The sequence below is a fragment of the Loxodonta africana genome, chromosome 18 (assembly GCF_030014295.1).
Source record: "Loxodonta africana isolate mLoxAfr1 chromosome 18, mLoxAfr1.hap2, whole genome shotgun sequence".
Lineage (NCBI taxonomy): Eukaryota > Metazoa > Chordata > Mammalia > Proboscidea > Elephantidae > Loxodonta > Loxodonta africana.
The window spans coordinates 7,000,426-7,017,486 of NC_087359.1; positions in this window are offsets into that span (position 1 = coordinate 7,000,426).

The following is a 17,061-nucleotide window of genomic DNA, read 5'->3' on the forward strand; positions in this document are numbered from 1 at the left end:
TCCAGGAAAGGGAACAGGGCAGATGCCCTTTGGGATGGAGGATGCTATAACACAGAGTAAGTGTTTTCTTGTGAGGCATCTTCCAGTTTCTGGGTTGTGAGAAGGGAAAGAAGGTGTCATCAAACTCTTGTGCACTACATTAATCCCACTCTGAGCCCACATTTAAGAAACACAGTGTCTTAGCTTCCAAGGCTGCTATAACAAAATACCACAAACTGGGCAAAGTAAAAAAAACAGAAATTTATTCTCTCACAGTTCTAGAGGCCAGAATTTATAAATCAAGGTGTTGGCAGGGCCATGTTTTCTCTGAAGATTCCAGGGAAGAAGTCCCCTGCCTCTTCCACTTCTGGTATTTTCCAGGATCTTCAGTGTTCCTGGGCTTGTGGCAGCATAATTCCAATCTGCCTCTGTCTTCACATGCCCTTCGTGTGTCTCTCATGTCTCCTTTAAAAGACAACAGTCTTTTAGTTTAGGGCCTAATCCAGTATGACCTCATCTTAACTAGATCATTTCTGCAAAGAAGGTGCCATTCATAGGTGCTGGGGTCAGGGACTTGAACAATATTTTGGGGGGGGGCAAAATTTGCTATGGATTGAGTTGTATCCACCCTCCCAAAATGTGTATCAACTTGGCTAAGCCATGATTCCCAGTATTGTGGGGTTGTCCACCATTTTGTCATCTAACGTGATTATCCTACATGTTGTAAATCCTAACCTCTATGATGTTAATGAGGCAGGAATTAAAGGCAGTTATGTTAATGAGGCAGGACACAATCTACAGGATTATGTTGTATCTTGAGTCATCTCATTGGGATATGAAAGAGAGAAATGAGCAGAGAGGAAAGGGAACTCATACCACCAAGAAGAAGTGCCAGGAGCAGAGTGTGTCCTTTGGACCCAGGGTCCCTGACCTGAGAAGCTCCTAGAGCAGGGGAAGATTGATGACAAGGACCTTTTCCCAGAACAGACAGAGAAAGAAAGCCTTTCCTTGGAGCTGGTGCCCTGAATTGAGACTTCCAGCTTCCTAGACTGAGAAAGAATAAATTTCTCTTTGTTAAAGAAATCCACTTGTGGTATTTCTGTTATAGCAGCACAAGATAACTAAGACAGAATTTGGTACCAAGACAGTGGGGTGCTGCTCTAACAAATATAAAATGTAGAAGCAGTTTTCAATCTGTGAATGGATACAGGCTGGAAGAGTTTTAAGGTGCCTAGGTTCCCTTGGTGGAATTATGGACAACAAAGGCAATTCTGGTGAGGACTCAGAAGGAAGTGAGGAGTGCTGTAACATCAGAGACAGCACAGATGGTGAGAAGCGGCAGCAGAGAAATGGAGGTACAGAACCAGGAGACCAGAGCAAGATGGTAGAGGAGCTAACCCATGGAAGGAGAGAGCTGAGTGCCTTAGGGCAGGAGGCTTTCTGGTGGAGTGGGGTGCTTTTGGTAGAACTAAAGAGCTTTGGAAACTTGCTCCAGCAGGGCAGATGCTGGGTCAGCCCAAGGGCCCAAGGGACCTAGAGACCAGGGAACCAGGATGGAGAAGCTGAAGAGACAAGGAACACAGGAAGCTGAGTTGCCTGAGTCTAAAAGAGTCAGACCACCCCCATGAATCCTGGGGTCTTAAAGGATGGATCCCTGGCCTCTCGGGTTTCAAAGGGTAGGGTCACAGCCTCCTAGGTTTCAAAGAGTCAGATCTTCACCAACTCAGTTCTGGATTGTGGGGAAAGTGTCTCAAAGCTCCCATGTGCCCAGAGGAGAGATAGCGAGGCTGATGTCATAACTAGTAGATGAGTACTGTAACAGGGCAGGGGGGTGGGAGGTGGGTGGAGTCTTGCCATAGGGTATTCTGCCACCATGTCATCAAGGGCTTCAGGACAGACAAAATGGCACATGCAGTGTCCATGAGGCCAAAACCGGGCTGAGCCAGCGTCTGAGAAATTTGTCAGAGACAAGGCTGATCTAAAGATCCTGGGACAAGCTTCAGTACAGATGTGAGCAGAATGAACAGAACCAGGTCCACAGGCTTCCCCGCTATAAGGCCAGCAGGGACCCAGAGGGCAGTGTTAGTGCCCATTGGCCCAGAGATCTGAAACCCTATGTCACAGGAACACAGTAATCTTTTGTGCCTCCCACACAATTGGGTGTCCAGATGTCACTGTGGCAGGTGATGAGGGAGGAGTAGGCACTTGAGGTGTACAGCTTTGATCACAAGGAGACAGCTTCAAACCTTAGCACTGGCTTGGCATGAACTGGTAGGTCCAGGGGGGGTCTGTGGGTGGAAGACTAAGAAAGGAGCAAATCAATAGTAGAAAATACATGAGGCAGGAGTCCTTTGCTCACTTGAATGGAAGTGAGTGAAATGTCAACCCAGGGTTGGAAGGGCAGCAAAAGGGCTGGCCTGCCTTAACCTCTCTCATCCAGTAGACAGTGCCTCCTCCTTCTCCTTCTCTGTCCCATTGTTTCTCTGACTGGCAGCAAGAGCCCCCTCATGGTGTGGAAAGGGAGAAAATGACTGTGTGTGCTAGTTTCCTAACGCAGCTACAACAAAATACCACATACTGGATGGTTTATAAGGACAGAAATTTATTAATTTAGGGTTCTGGAGGCTGGAGTCCAGATCAATATGTTGACCAGGTCATTTTCCCTCTGAAGCTTCTAGGAGAAAATCCTTTCTTGTCTCTCCCAGCTTTTGGTAGCCCTAGGTATTACTTGGAAATCCTGGTGGTGTAGCAGTTAAGTGCTACGTCTGTTAACCAAAGGGTCGGCAGTTCAAATCCACCAGGTGCTCCTTGGAAACTCTATGGGGCAGTTCTACTCTGTCCTATAGGGTTGCTATGAGTCGGAATCAACTTGACGGCACTGGGTTTGGTTTTTTTTTTTGGCTTAAGCATTACTTGGCCACCAACCACAGCATCACATGGCCCTCTTCGCTCTGTCTGAATCTCTTCTTTTATAAGGACACCAATCAGATTGGATTAGGACCCACCCTATTCCAACATATCTCTTATTAAGCTAACCAGTAACATCTTCAAAGACTGCTTTCAAACAAGGTTGTGTTCCCAGTAACATGAGTCAGAGCTTGAAAATATCTTTTTGGGGACACAACTCAATTCATACGGCTGTGCTTGTCCCCGAGGCCTACAGTGCACAGGAGGAATAGGGAAGGGAGAGAGGCTGTGGATTGTTGTTGTTGTTGTTAGGTGCTATTGAGTCTGTTCTGACTCATAGCAACCCCATGTACAAGGGAACGGAAAAATCATTGTCAGGCCGAAGCCTCTTGTTGCAGCCACTGACTGTGTCAACCCATCTCATTAAGGATCTTCTTCTTCTTCCCTGATTCTCTATTTTACCAAGCATGATGTCCTTCTCCAGGGACTGATCCCTCCTGACAACATTTCCAAAGTATGTGAGATACAGTCTCGCCATCCTTGCTTCTAAGGAGCATTCTGTTTGTGCTTCTTCCAAGACAGATTTGTTTGTTCTTTTGTCAGTCCCTGATATATTTGATGTTCTTCACCAACACCACAATTCAAAGGTGTCAATTCTTCTTCAGTCTTCCTTATTCATTTTGCAGCTTTTACATTTATAGGAGGCAATTGAAAACACTGTGGCTTGGGTCAGGTACACCTGAGTCTTCAAGGTGACATCTTTGCTTTTCCATACTTTAAAGAGGTCTTTTGCAGCAGATTTGCCCAATACAATACGTCCTTTGATTTCTTGACTGATCCTTCCATGGGTGTTGATTTTGGACCCAGGTAAAATGAAATCCTTGACAACTTCAATCTTTGCCCTGTTTCTTATGATGTTGCTTATTGGTTCAGTTGTAAGGATTTTTGTTTTATGTTGAGCTGTGATCCATACTGAAGGCTGTGGCCTTTGATCTTTATCAGTAAGTGCTTCAAGTCCTCTTTCTTTCACCAAGCAAATTTGTGTCATCTGCATAATGCAGGTTGTTGATGAGTCTTCCTCCAATTCTGATGCCCTGTTCTTCTTCATATAGTCCAGCTTCTTGGATTATTTGCTCAGCATACAGATTGAATAGGTATGGTGAAAAGATATAACCCTGACATACACCCTTGCTGACTTTAAACCACTCAGTATTCTCTTGTTCAGTGTGAATGACTGCCACTTGATATATGTACAGGTTCCTCATGAGCATAATTAAGTGTTCTGGAGTTCCCATTTTTTGCAATGTTATCCGTAATTTGTTGTGATCCACACAGTTGATTGCCTTTGCGTAGTCAATAAAACACAGGTAAACATCTTCCTGGTGTTCTCTGCTTTCAGCCAGGGTCCATCTGACATCAGCAATGATATCCCTGGTTATGCATTCTCTTCCAAATTTGGCTTGAATTTGTGACAGTTCCCTGTCGATACACTGCTGCAGCTGCTTTTCAATGGTCTTCGGCAAAATTTTACTTTTATGATATCAATGATATTGTTTGATTATTTCCATATTTGGTGTGATCACCTTTCTTGGGTATAGGCATAAATACAGATCTCTTCCAGTCAGCTGGCCAAGTAGATGTATTCCAAATCTGTTGACACAGATGAGTGAATAGTTCCACGCTGCATCCATTTGTTGAAATACCTCAATTGGTATTCCGTCAATTCCTGAAGCCTTGTTTTCAGCCAATGCCTTCAGTTCAGCTTGGACTTCTTCCTTCAGCACCACTGATTCCTGCTCATGTGGTACCTCCTGAAATAGTTGAATGTCGATCAATTCTTTTTGTTATAGTGACTCTGTGTATTCCTTCCATCTTCTTTCGGTGCTTCTTCAGTCATTTAATATTTTCCCATAGAATCCTTCAATTTTGCAACCTGAGGCTTTAATTTTTTCTTCAGTTCTTTCAGCTTGAGAAATGCAGAGTATCTTCTTCCCTTTTAATTTTCTATCTCCAGCTCTTTGCACATGTCATCATACTACTTTACTTTGTCTTCTGGAACTGCCCTTTGAAATCTTCTGTTCAACTCTTTTATTTCATTATTTCTCCCCTTCACTTAGCTATTCAATGATCAAGAGCAAGTTTCAGAATCTCTGCTGACATCTGTTCTGATCTTTTCTTTCTTCCCTGTCTTTAAAATCATCTCTTGCTTTCTTCATGCATGATATCCTTGATGTCATTCCACAACTTGTCTGGTCTTTAGTGTTCAATGCATCAAATTTATTCTTGAGATGGTCTCTAAATTCAGGTGGGGTATACTCAAGGTTGTACTTTGGCTCTCATGGACTTGTTCTAATTTTCCTTAGTTTCAACTTGAACTTGCATATGAGTAGTTAATGGTCTGCTGACATTGAGCTTTTCCATCGTCTCTTGCCACAGATGTACTTAATCTGATTCCTGTGTATTCCATCTGGCGAGGTCCACATGTATAGTTGCCATTTATGTTGATGAAAAAACGTTATTTGCAATGAAGAAGTTGGTCTTGCAAAATTCAATCACACGATCTTTGGCATCATTTCTATTACCAAGGCCATATTTTCTAACTACCGATCTTTCTTCTTTGTTTCCAACTTTTGAGTTCCAATCTCCGGTAATTATCAATGCACCCCGATTGCATGTTCGATCAATTTCAGACCTCAGAAGTTCATTAAAATCTTCACTTTCTTCATCTTTGGCCTTAGTTGTTAGTGTGTAAATTTGCATAATAGTTGTATTAACGGTCTTCCTTGTTGGTGTATGGATATTAGCCTATCACAGACAGCATTGTACTTCAGGATAGATTTTGGAATGTTCTTTTTGACAACAAATGCAACACCATTCCCCTTCAAGGTGTTGTTCTTCAGCGTAGTAGACCATATGATTGTCCAATTCAAAATGGCCAATACCAATCCATTTCGACTCACTAATGCATAGGATATCAATGTTTATGCATTTCTTTTCATTTTTGATTACTTCCAACTTTTATAGATCCACATTTTGTACATTCCAGCTTCTGATTATTAATGGATGTTTGCAGCTGTTTCTTCTCATTTTGATTCATACCACATCAGCAAATGAAGGTTCCGAAAGCTTGATGCCATCCATGTCATTAAGGTGGACTCTACTTTGAGGAAGCAGTTCTTCCCCAGTCATCTTTTGAATGCCTTCCAACCTGAGGGGTTCATCTTCTGGCACTATGTCAACAGTGTTCTACTGCTGTTCATATGGTTTTCACTGGCTAACTCTTTTCAGAAGTAGACTGCCAAGTCCTTCTTCCTAGTCTATCTTAGCCTGGAAGCTTAGCTGAAACCTGTCCACTATGGGTAACCTTGCTAGTATTTGAATACCGGTGGCATAGCCTTCAGCATCACAGCAACATGCAAGCCCCCACAGTATGACAAACTGACAGATACCCAGGCCCTAATACTGTTGAGCTTGACACCTTTCTCAAGTGAGATCCTCTGTCTGCAGAGGGTGTGGTTTTCTGTTAAAGAGTTACACACAAAATGAGGGAAAGAACTAGCTGAGATGCACGTGGTTTTCTATATTAAATGTATAGATAATTAGTAAAATTCACTTTCAGATTTTCCTGGGTGAAAATAGAAAAGTGTGGCAGATCCAGTATGATCTACTAAGGAGCTAATCCGGTAATAGAGGGACTCTGGTATGATTCATTTGATTCTAAAATCTCTTAACTTGAAGTGAATTTGTTAAAAAAAAATCTCCAAATGTAATTAATAAAATCACAAGTGTCTTTTCTTTCCCCTTCTCAACTACCAGGCTAGGAAATGGCACCTGAGGTGATCTCATGCTGAGAACAGACACACTCTGGTGAGAACAGGAGAGAGGAGAGGAAGCAAAGAATTGTAGCTTTCAAAATTCCCCTGCACTGGGATAATTTACTTGGCATAGCCTAGTGTTCTCATAATGAAAAGAATAACTCTCATTCCCCTTTCCCCACGAGGCAAAACAGATGCTGTCTCTATGACGCAGAGCTCACTCTGCAGCCAGGAAGCCATTTCTACAGCCAAACAGCTCGACAGCAACCTCGAGTTCCTGGGCCAGATTCCCCCATGTGCTGAGGGAAGGTGGCCACCGAAGCAGGTGGGAGCACCCTTACCTCTGAGCAGCAGCTGGAGCATGAGCGTGCTTGCTGTAGGGTGAGAGGCAGGGAGAGGCAGAGACAGAGGGAGAGAAAGAGAAAACTCATTTTCCCCCAACTGACCTCATGCAATAGTCTATGAGTCAGAGGGGAAAGGAGACGCTGGCATTTAGAGTGGAGTCTTCCTAGTTTTCTCCATTGAGGACAGAAGATGTCACAGCCTTTTATTGTGAAAGGATAACGTAGATGAAAGGAAGATTGTGCCATTGTTCTCAGTCACCCTGCAGAAGTATGGAGGCTGTGTGCAACTTGCCTATCAGACACACTGACATGTGCAATAGAACATGTAAGGAAAAGTATTCTGCTTTTAGGGAACTACAGGCTAGTAGGTATTCAAGTTGTGCTTTCGAGCTCACAAAGCCCCGTGTTAAGTTTCTACTGGATTTATACCCACTCCATGGTATTAAAAAAAAAAAAAAATTTTTTTTTTCTTTTAATGGTATTGCCTGACAAGTATTATTATTATCCTCCAAAGAGTGACGGGAAAATGGAGGGTCTTAGAGTCAATGAAATTGCCCCAGGTCACCCAAGACATAGTGGTAGAGACCAGATTTCACTCAAGCCAAATCGTGAACCCTTTCTGCTACATCATGCTGCCTCTTACAACTTGTTAGTTACTGTCGAGTTGGCCCCTGACTCATGCAACCCCATGCACAAAGGAACAAAATGCTATCCAGTCTTGTTAACCCAGAACATATGAGGCAATAGAGACCTTGTAGAGTTTATAACCTAGGTTCCTGTGTTACTGTAAACCGGATTGGTTGAGTTGAGGTGAATATGTGTTTTCACTTCTCCAGACAATGGCTACTGCTTGGATACTCCTACTACTTCCTGTTAGCCAAGTATAAGGCAAATTAGAGCAATAAATTTCTGGGAAAAATAAGGAAGGGTGCAAAATGTAGTATACTTTCTCTGAAAGCCCAGGAGAATGTTAGCCTGGTTCATTTTGTTTTTCACAAGTGGAGACACTGTCAAATTATGTACAACTGGAGGTTTATCTCAAGTAATGATCACAATAACGCTTTCTCCTTCTTTTCCCTGCCTTCTGAATTCAGTCCTATTTTACCTTCCACAAGGTAGACTGGAGGCACTCAGATAAGTAAGTAAACACAAGTTGTTAAGAGGATGAGCATTCTTTTTATAGTTAGCCATTCTTAGAAGTGAGGATGGTGAGACTTCAGCTTGCTTACTTTGGACACGTCATCAGGAAGGACCAATCACTGTAAAATGACATCAGGTTTGGTAAAGTTGAAGGTCTATGAAAACCAGGGAAACTCTCAGTGAGATGAATTGACACAATAGCCCACCAATGGACTCAAATATACCAGTGATTATGAAGATGGCATAGGACAGAGCAGTGTTTCATTCTGTTATACGCAAGGTCACCGTGAGTTGGAGCTGATGCAATGGCAACTAACAACAAGAACTCTGTAAGTGCTTGTTTTTCTTTCTTTTTTGTTTTAAATTGAACTTTAGATGAAGGTATACAGAAGAAACTAGTTTCTCATCAAACAGTTAGTACACACATTGTTGTATGACTTTGGTTAACAACCCCACGACATGTCAACACTTTCCCTTCTCAACCCTGGGTTCTCTATTACCAGCTTTCCTGTTCCCTCCTACCTTCCAGTCCCTGCCCCAGGCCTGGTAAGCCCCTTTAGTCTTGTTTTTTTTCCATGGCCTGTTCAATCTTTAGCTGAAGGGTAAACCTCAGGAGTGGCCTCATTACTGAGCTGAAAGGGTGTCCAGGGGCCATACACTCAGGATTTCTCCAGTCTCTGTCAGGCCAGCAGGTCCAGTCTTTCCTTTTGAATAAGAATTTTGTTCTACATTTTTCTCCAGCTCTGTCTGGAGCCCTCTATTGTGATCCCTGTCAGAGCAGTGAGCGGTGGTAGCCGGGCACCATCTAGTTGTACTGGACTCAGTCTAGTGGAGGCTGTGGTAGATGTGGTCCATTAGTCCTTTGGACTAATCTTTTCCTTATATGTTTAGTTTTCTTCATTCTTCCTTGCTCCCAAAGGGGTGAGAGCAGTGTAGTATCCTAGATGGCCACTCACAGGCTTTTAAGACCCCAGATGCTACTCACCAAAGTAGAATGTAGAGCATTTTCTTTATAAACTCTGTTATGCCAATTGAGCTAGATGTTCCCTGAGACCATGGTCCCCACAGCCCTCAGCCTAGCAATTTGGTCCGTCAGGGAGTTTGGATGTGTTTATAGAGCTACCGTGATCTTACCTTGTACAAGTTGTGCTGGCTTCCCTGGTATTGTGTACTATCTTACCCTTTACCGAAGTTACCTGTCATCTCTTGTCTATTGTGTTTTTCCGTCCCCACTCCTCCCCTCCCTCATAACCATCAAATATTGTTTCTTTTTGTATGTAAACCTTTTCATAAGTTTTTAGAGTAGTGGTCTCATATTTGTCCTTTTGTGATTGACATTTTACTCAGCATAATGTCCTCCAGATGCATCCATCTTATGAGATGCTTCACAGATTCATCGTCATTTTTTAGATTGTGCATATGTACCACAGTTTGATTATCTATTCATCTGTTCATGGGCATCTAGGTTGTTTCCATCTTTTTCTATTGTGAACAACGCTGCAATGAACATGGGTGTACACATATCTATTTGTGTGGCCACTGTTCTTTCTCTAGGAGTGGGATTGCTGGATCATATGGTATTTCTATTTCTGGCTTTCTAAGGAAGCCCCATATCATCTTCCAAAATGGTTGTATCATTTTGGATTCCCAGCAGAAGTGCATAAGAGTTCCGATCTCCCCACAGCCTCTCCATTTGTTATTTTCTGTTTTATTGATTCATGCCGGTAATGCCAAAGTGAGATGGTATCTCTGTGGTTTTGAATTGCATTTCTCTGATGGCTAGAGATCATGAGTGTTTCCTCATGTGTCTGTTTGCCACTTGAATGTCTTCTTTGGTGAAGTGTCTATTCATTTCCTTTGACCATTTTTTAATTGGATTATTTGTCTTTTTGTTGGAGAGGTGTTGGATTTTCTTGTAGATTTTAGAGATCAGACCTTTGTCTGATTTGTAATAGCCAAATTTTTTTTTCCCAGTCTGGAGGTTCTCTTTTTACTCTTTTGGTGAAGTCTTTTGATGAGCATTAGTGTTTAATTTTTAGAAAATCCGGTTATCTAGCTTGTCCCCTGGAGTACGTGTGTTGTTGGTTGTGATTTTTATCCTGTTAATACCATATATTAGGACCTTTAGAGTTGATCCTATTTTTTCTTCTATAAATTTCATAGTTTTTGGCTTTATATTTAGGTCTCTGATCCATTTCGAGTTAGTTTTTGCATGTGGTGTGAGGTATGGGTCCTGTTTCGTTTTTTTGCAGATGGACATCCAGATTTGCCAGCACCATTTGTTAAAAAGACTGTCTTTTCCCCATTTGATGGACTTTAGGCCCTTGTCGAAGATCAGGTGACCATAGGTGGATGGATTTGCTTCTGATTTCTCAGTTCCATTCCATTGACCAATGTATCTATCATTGTACAAGTACCAGGCTGTTTTGACTGCTGTAGCTGTATAGTAGGTTTTGAGATCAGGTAGTGTTAGTCCTCCTACTTTAGTCTTCTTCAATGGTGCTTTACTTCTCCAGGGCCTCTTTCCTTTCCGTATAAAGTTAGTGATAAATTCTTCCATCCCTTTAAAGAATGTTGTTCGTATTTGGATCGGTATTGCATTGCATTTGCAAATGGCTTTGGGCAGAATTGTCATTTTCACAATGTTGAATCTACCTACCCATGAGCGTGGTGTCATGGATTGAATTATATCCCCCCAAAAATGTGTGTATCAATTTGGCTGGGCCACGATTCCTGGTATTGTGTGATTTTCCTGTATGTTGTGAATCCTGCCTCTATGATGTTAATGAGGGAGGATGGGTGGCAGTTGTGTTAGTGAGGCAGGACTCAACCTACATATTTGGATTGTGTCTTGAGGCAATCTCTTGAGCCATAAAAGAAAGAAATGAGCAGAGAGACAGGGGAGCCTCATACCACCAAGAAAGCAACACCAGGAGCAGAGTGCGTCCTTTGAACCTGGGGTCACTAAGCCTGAGAAGCTCCTCAACCAGGGGAAAACTGAGGGCAAGGACCTTCCTCCAGAGCTAACAGAGAAGGAAAGGCTTCCCCTGGAGCTGACACCCTGAATTTGACTTGTAACCTACTAGACTGTTAGAAAATAAATTTCTCTTTGTTAAAGCCATCCACTTGTGGTATTTCTGTTATAGCAGCACTAGATAACTAAGACACATGGTATGTTTTTCCATTTATGTAGATCTCTTTTGGTTTCTTGCAATAGTGTTCTGTAGTTTTCTTTGTATAGGTCTTTTACATCCCTGGTTAGATTTATTCCCAAGTGTTTTATTTTTTTAAGGGCTGTTATAAATGCTATTGTTTTCCTGTTTCCTTTTCATTGTTCTTTATTGGTGTATAGGAACCCAACTGACTTTTGTATGTTTATCTTGTATCCTCCTTCTCTGCTGAATCTTTCTATTAGTTCCCGTAGTTTTCTTGTGGAGTCATTTGGATTTTCTTAGTATCATATTATCTGCAAATAGGGACAATTTAACTTCTTCATTATCAATTTGGGTACTCTTTATTTCTGTTTCTTGCCTTGTTGCTCTAGCTAAGACCTCCAACACAATGTTAAATAGAAGTGGTGATAAGGGGCATCCTTGTTTTGTTCCTGTTCTTAAGGGGAATGTTTTCAGCCTGTCTCCATTGAGAATGATGTTGGCCATTGGTTTTGCATAGACGCCGTTTAGTATGTTGAGAAATTTCCCTTCTATATCTATTTTATTGAAAATTTATTATCAGGAGTGGGTCTTGGGCTTCGTCAAATGCATTTTCTGCCTCAATTGAGATGATTCTGTGATTCTTTTATTTCCTTTTATTTATGAGGTGGATTACACTGATTGATTTTCTAATGTTAAACTGTCCTTGCATACCTGGTATGAATCCTACTTGGTCATGGTGTATTATTTTTTTGATATGATGCTGAATTCTATTAGCTAGAATTTTTGCACCTATATTCATGAGAGATATTGGTCTCTAATTTTCTTTTTTTGTGGTGTCTTTGCCTGATTTTGGTATCAGGGTTATGCTGGCTTCATAGAATGAATTTGGAAGTATTGCTTTCTTTTGTACGTTCTGAAAAAGTTTGAGCAGTACTAGTGTAAGCTCTTCTCTGAATGTTTGGTAGAATTACCCACTAAAGACATCTGGGCCAGGCTTTTTTTTTTCCCCCCGTTGGGAGTTTTTTTTTTTTTTTAATTATTACCTTTTCAATCTCTTCTCTTATTATCGGTCTGTTCAGATTTTCAACATCATTTTGTGTTAGTTTGGGTAGGTAGTGTGCATCTAGAAATTTGTCCATCTCTAGGTTTTCAAATTTGTTGGAGTATAGTTTTTCATAATACTCTGTTATGATCCTTTTTATTTTGGTTTGCTCCTGTTGTAACATCCCCCATTTCATTTCTTATTTGGGTTATTTGTGTTCTCTCCTGTTTTTCTTTTGCCAGTTTGGCCAGTGGTTTGTCGATTTTGTTGATCGTTTCAAAGAACCAACTTTTGGTTTTGTTGATTTTTCCTATTGTTTTTCTATTCTCTTTTTCATTTATCTCTGATCTTTATTATTTCCTTTCTTCTGGTGGCTCTGGGCTTCTTTTGCTTTTCTCTTTCTTTTTTTTCAAGTTCTGTAGGTAACGTTTTGATTTTTTTCCTTTCCCCTTTTTTGATGTGTGCATCTAGTGCTATAAATTAACCTCTGAGGACTGCCTTTGCTGTGTCCCAAAGGTATTGGTATGATGTATTTTCATTTTCATTTGATTGTAGGAGCTTTTTAATTCCATCTTTGATTTCTTCTATTACCCAGTGGTATTTAAGTAGGGTGTTATTCAGTTTCCATGTAGCTGATTTTTTTCCCTTACTCTTCCTGTTGTTAATTTCTACTTTGATGGCGTTGTGGTCAGAGAAGATACTTTGTATTATCTCAATGTTTTGAATTTTCTTGAGAGTTGCTCTGTGGCCTAAGACATGGTCTATTCTGGAGAACGTTCCATGGGAGTTGGAAAAGAATATGTACTTTTCAGCTGTTGGGTGGAGTGTTCTATATGTGTCTGTGAGATCAAGTTGGCTGATTGTGCACTTTAGGTCTTCTGTATCCTTGCTGAGTTTCGTTCTAGGTGTCTAGTCTCCTATTATTGTAGAGCTGTCAGTTTCTTTTTTCAGTGCTGTTAGAATTTGTTCATGTATTTTGAAGCCCTGTCATTGGGTGCATAAATGTTTATTATGGTTAAGTCTTCACAATGGATCATCCCTTTATATTATTACTTTATTATATAGTGCACTTCTTTGTCTTTTATGGTGGATTTTGTTCTAAAGTCTATCTGAGATTAGTATTGCCACTCCTGCTCTTTTTTGATAGTTATTTGGTTGATATTTTTTTCCATCCTCTGATTTTTAATAAATTTACATCTTTGTTTCTAAGGTGTGTCACTTGTAGATAGCATATTGATGGATTCTGTTTTGTTATCCATTCTGTCACTCTCTTTATGGGTGCATTTAGGCCATTTACATTCAGTATAATTACTGATAGGTGTGAGCTTATTGCTTTCATTTTGTAGTGGTAATATTTTCTTTGTTCCTCTTACTCTCCTGTGCTGATTTCCTTTTGTTTGTGGATTTCTTTCTTTCTTTTTTTTTTTTGTAGATTTTGTTTTTATTGAGACTTTATGTTTTTATTGTTCTGGCGTTGTTGTCATTTACAGATTAACCTCTGTGGTTCCCTGTTGCAATTGTTTTGGTTTTGGATAGTCCTTGATAGTTCATTTCCTACATTGGTATCTGGCTGGTATAATCTTGCGTCCTAGATTTAGGCTGTGGTCTGATGTTTGTTCTCAGACTGAAGGACTCCCTTTAATAATTCTTGTCAGTTTGGTTTGGTTTTTATATATTCCCTTAATTTATGTTTATCTGGAAATGTCCTAATTTCACTATCATATTTGAATGGAAGTTTTGCAGGATATATTATTTTTGGTTGGCAATTTTTTTTTTTTCTTTCAAGGTTTTATATACGTCATCCCATTGCCTTCTTGCCTGCATGGGTTTCCTCTGAATAATCAGAGCTTAGTCTTATAGTTTCTCCTCTGTATGTGACTTTTTGTTTTGCTCGAGCTGCTTGCAGGATTTTTTGTTTGTCTTTGGTTTTAGTGAGTATGATTATGATATGCCTTGGTGTTTTTCTTTTGGGGCCTGTCCTATATGTGGTTTGTTGAGCTTCTTGGATGGTCAGCTTTTCATCATTTATGATATTAGGGAAGTTTTCTGTCAGCTACTCTTAAATGATTCTCTCTGTGTTTTCCTTTTTTCTCTCCCTGTTCTGGAACTCCGATCACTCACAAATTTTTGCTGTTGATTGTATCCCACACAATTCTCAGGTTATTTTCATTTTTCTTCATTCTTTTTTTTCTGATTTTTCCTCAAACAGAGTTGTATCCAAGTGTTTGTCTTCAATTTTGCTGATTCTATCTTTCATCTTTGAAACCTGCTCCTCAGCCCTTCTATGACACTATTTCTGAAATCTTCTTGTTTATCTTTTGGATTTCTAATTATTGTTTTTGTATGATTTCTAGTTGTGAATTAGTTTTGGTATTTTGTTCCTGTATTACTTTTCCGAATTGTTTCAATTTTTTGTCTGTATTTTCGATTAATTTGTCTATTTTTCCTCATTTTTGTCTGCTTTTTGTTTAAACTCTAGGATTGCTCTGAATATTAGAGATCTGAATTCCCTGTTAGGTAGTTCTAGTGCCTTCTCTTTTACTGGAAAGTCACCTGGAGTTTTATTTTGGACTCCCACTGGAACCATCCTGTCCTTTTTTTTTTTTTAATGTTTTGATGTTGTCTGCTGTCTTCAGGACATTCAGTAGTTATTTCCTTTGTTTCTTGATTGTAGATTTGTTTGTTTCATCCTGCTTTTTTGTTTTATTTGGTTATGTCTGAGCAGGTGGGCTGTACGTGCTTTGTTGTTTGCCCATCAGTAGTCATGATATTTTCACCTCCTTGTCCAATGGGCAGGGCCAGTCATTCAGCTGTGGTGCAGCAGGGCAGATCCAGCTGAAGGTGAGGGGCTGGGATTTTTTTTTTTTTTTTTTTGTGCCATGTACTAAGGCCAAAAGGGTGGGCCAGGGATCAGTGCTAGGCAGGTTCTACTAGGCCCTGCCTGTGGTGCTCAGGGGTGTGATGTTCAGCGCGTGGTGCAAGTAGGCAGGAAAGATGGGGGAGTTTGTGATGTGTGGATCTAATAAGGGTATGGGAAAGAGGAGAGAGAGAAGAGAGAAATAGCAGCCAAAAAGAAATAAGGAAAGAAAGAAAGAAACCCTGCTAAGGGAGATTGCCATTGGAGTGGACATAGGAGAAACTGAGAAATGTAGAAAAGAAAAAAAAAATAGGAAAGAAAAAGGGGACAAGAAAGAAAAAACTAACTAGATAAAAATTTGGAAAACAAAAAAAGACAAGCCTCCAGGAGTCATGCAGTCCCACCAGTGGGGCTGCTAAGACGAGGGAAGTGGCTCCTAGGCTGTGCATTATAGCCTGGATAGAATGGGTATAGATGTCATGCAACACCAGGTATTCGGGAGACTGGAAAAGAAGATAAATGTAAAGAGATGAGAACTGAGAAATGGACAAAGGCAGAAAGGGAAGAAGAGAGAGAGGGAAAAAAAGGAAAAAAGATATGCCCCCAAGGATCTCACCTACGTAGCTGCACAGATTGGGGCACTGGCTCCTAAGCTGTGAAGTGCAGCCCTGCTAGAAGGGGCTCCCAAACTGTGAAAAGAAAAAAGAAAACAAACAAACAAAACAGAACAGAACAAAGCAAAAAATGCAAAACAAGGGGAAAAAAGCTCCAAGGATCCCACCAGTGTGGTGTCACAGGCTGGGGGAGTGGTTCCCCAGTTGAGCATGGCTTCACAGACTTTCAAGAAGAAGCAAAGATGGCACATAGATCCACGTGTTACAGAGAAAGGAGGAAGAGGCACAGAAGAAGCCGAAAGAGATGGAAAGAACCAACACCAGCTCAGGGACCCAGCCAGTGTGGGCAGGGTGAAATCCAAGCAGCCTGAGGCCAAAGCAGTTGCATCCTGGCCAAGAGACTGCAGATGGTGGGAAGTAGAGGAGGCTGAAGGGGCTGGAGGAAGAAGGGAGGGCTTGTTAGGAAAGCATATAGTTCTCATTACTGGGTGCTCTGCTCCTGCTGGGAACTTCATGAAGCTGCTTTCCTGTACTCCCTGTCCATCAGTCTCCAGCGTAGGTGGAGCAAGTCCCAGTGGCATGGACTCTGCACTTCCTGGCTGGCCGAGCTGCTGCAACCAGCCAGGAAGCTCAGAGGTAAAGCAGCAGGGAGAGAATGGGAAGTGAGAAAGCGTGTATCGCTGGTTACCGGGTGCTCTGTCTCCTGCTGGGAGTTCCTCAAAGCTGTTTTCACGTGCTCCTTGTCTGCTGATCCCCAGCAGGAGTCCAAGATGGTGGATCGATGCTGCGTTAGCTGATGGGGTCCTCTGCACTTATCTCTCTTTGCTCTCTGTCCTCTGTCAGTTTCTTATTCCATTCGGTGCTAGGCTGAGTTCTTTATCTCTTCTTTCAACACTCCAGGTTCCAGGAATGATGTTTGTCTCTGTTTTACTTGGTTTTTTGGGTCTTTGCTGTGGAGAGACGGTGTAGTGCTTCTGTCTGTGGCACCATGTTGGCTGGAAGTGCAAGTGCTTTTAATGGTTGTATATATTATGAGCAATTTGGTCTTAAAGGAGATTTCCATCTACCTTCCATGGAAAACACATCAGAAAAAAAGAATAAAAAAGACAACAAATATTCGACAGATACCTAGATATAGCTGCTAAAACAAAAATCATATTAAGACAATAAAAAATAGATTAAAGTTTATTTAATATATGATTTGCAAA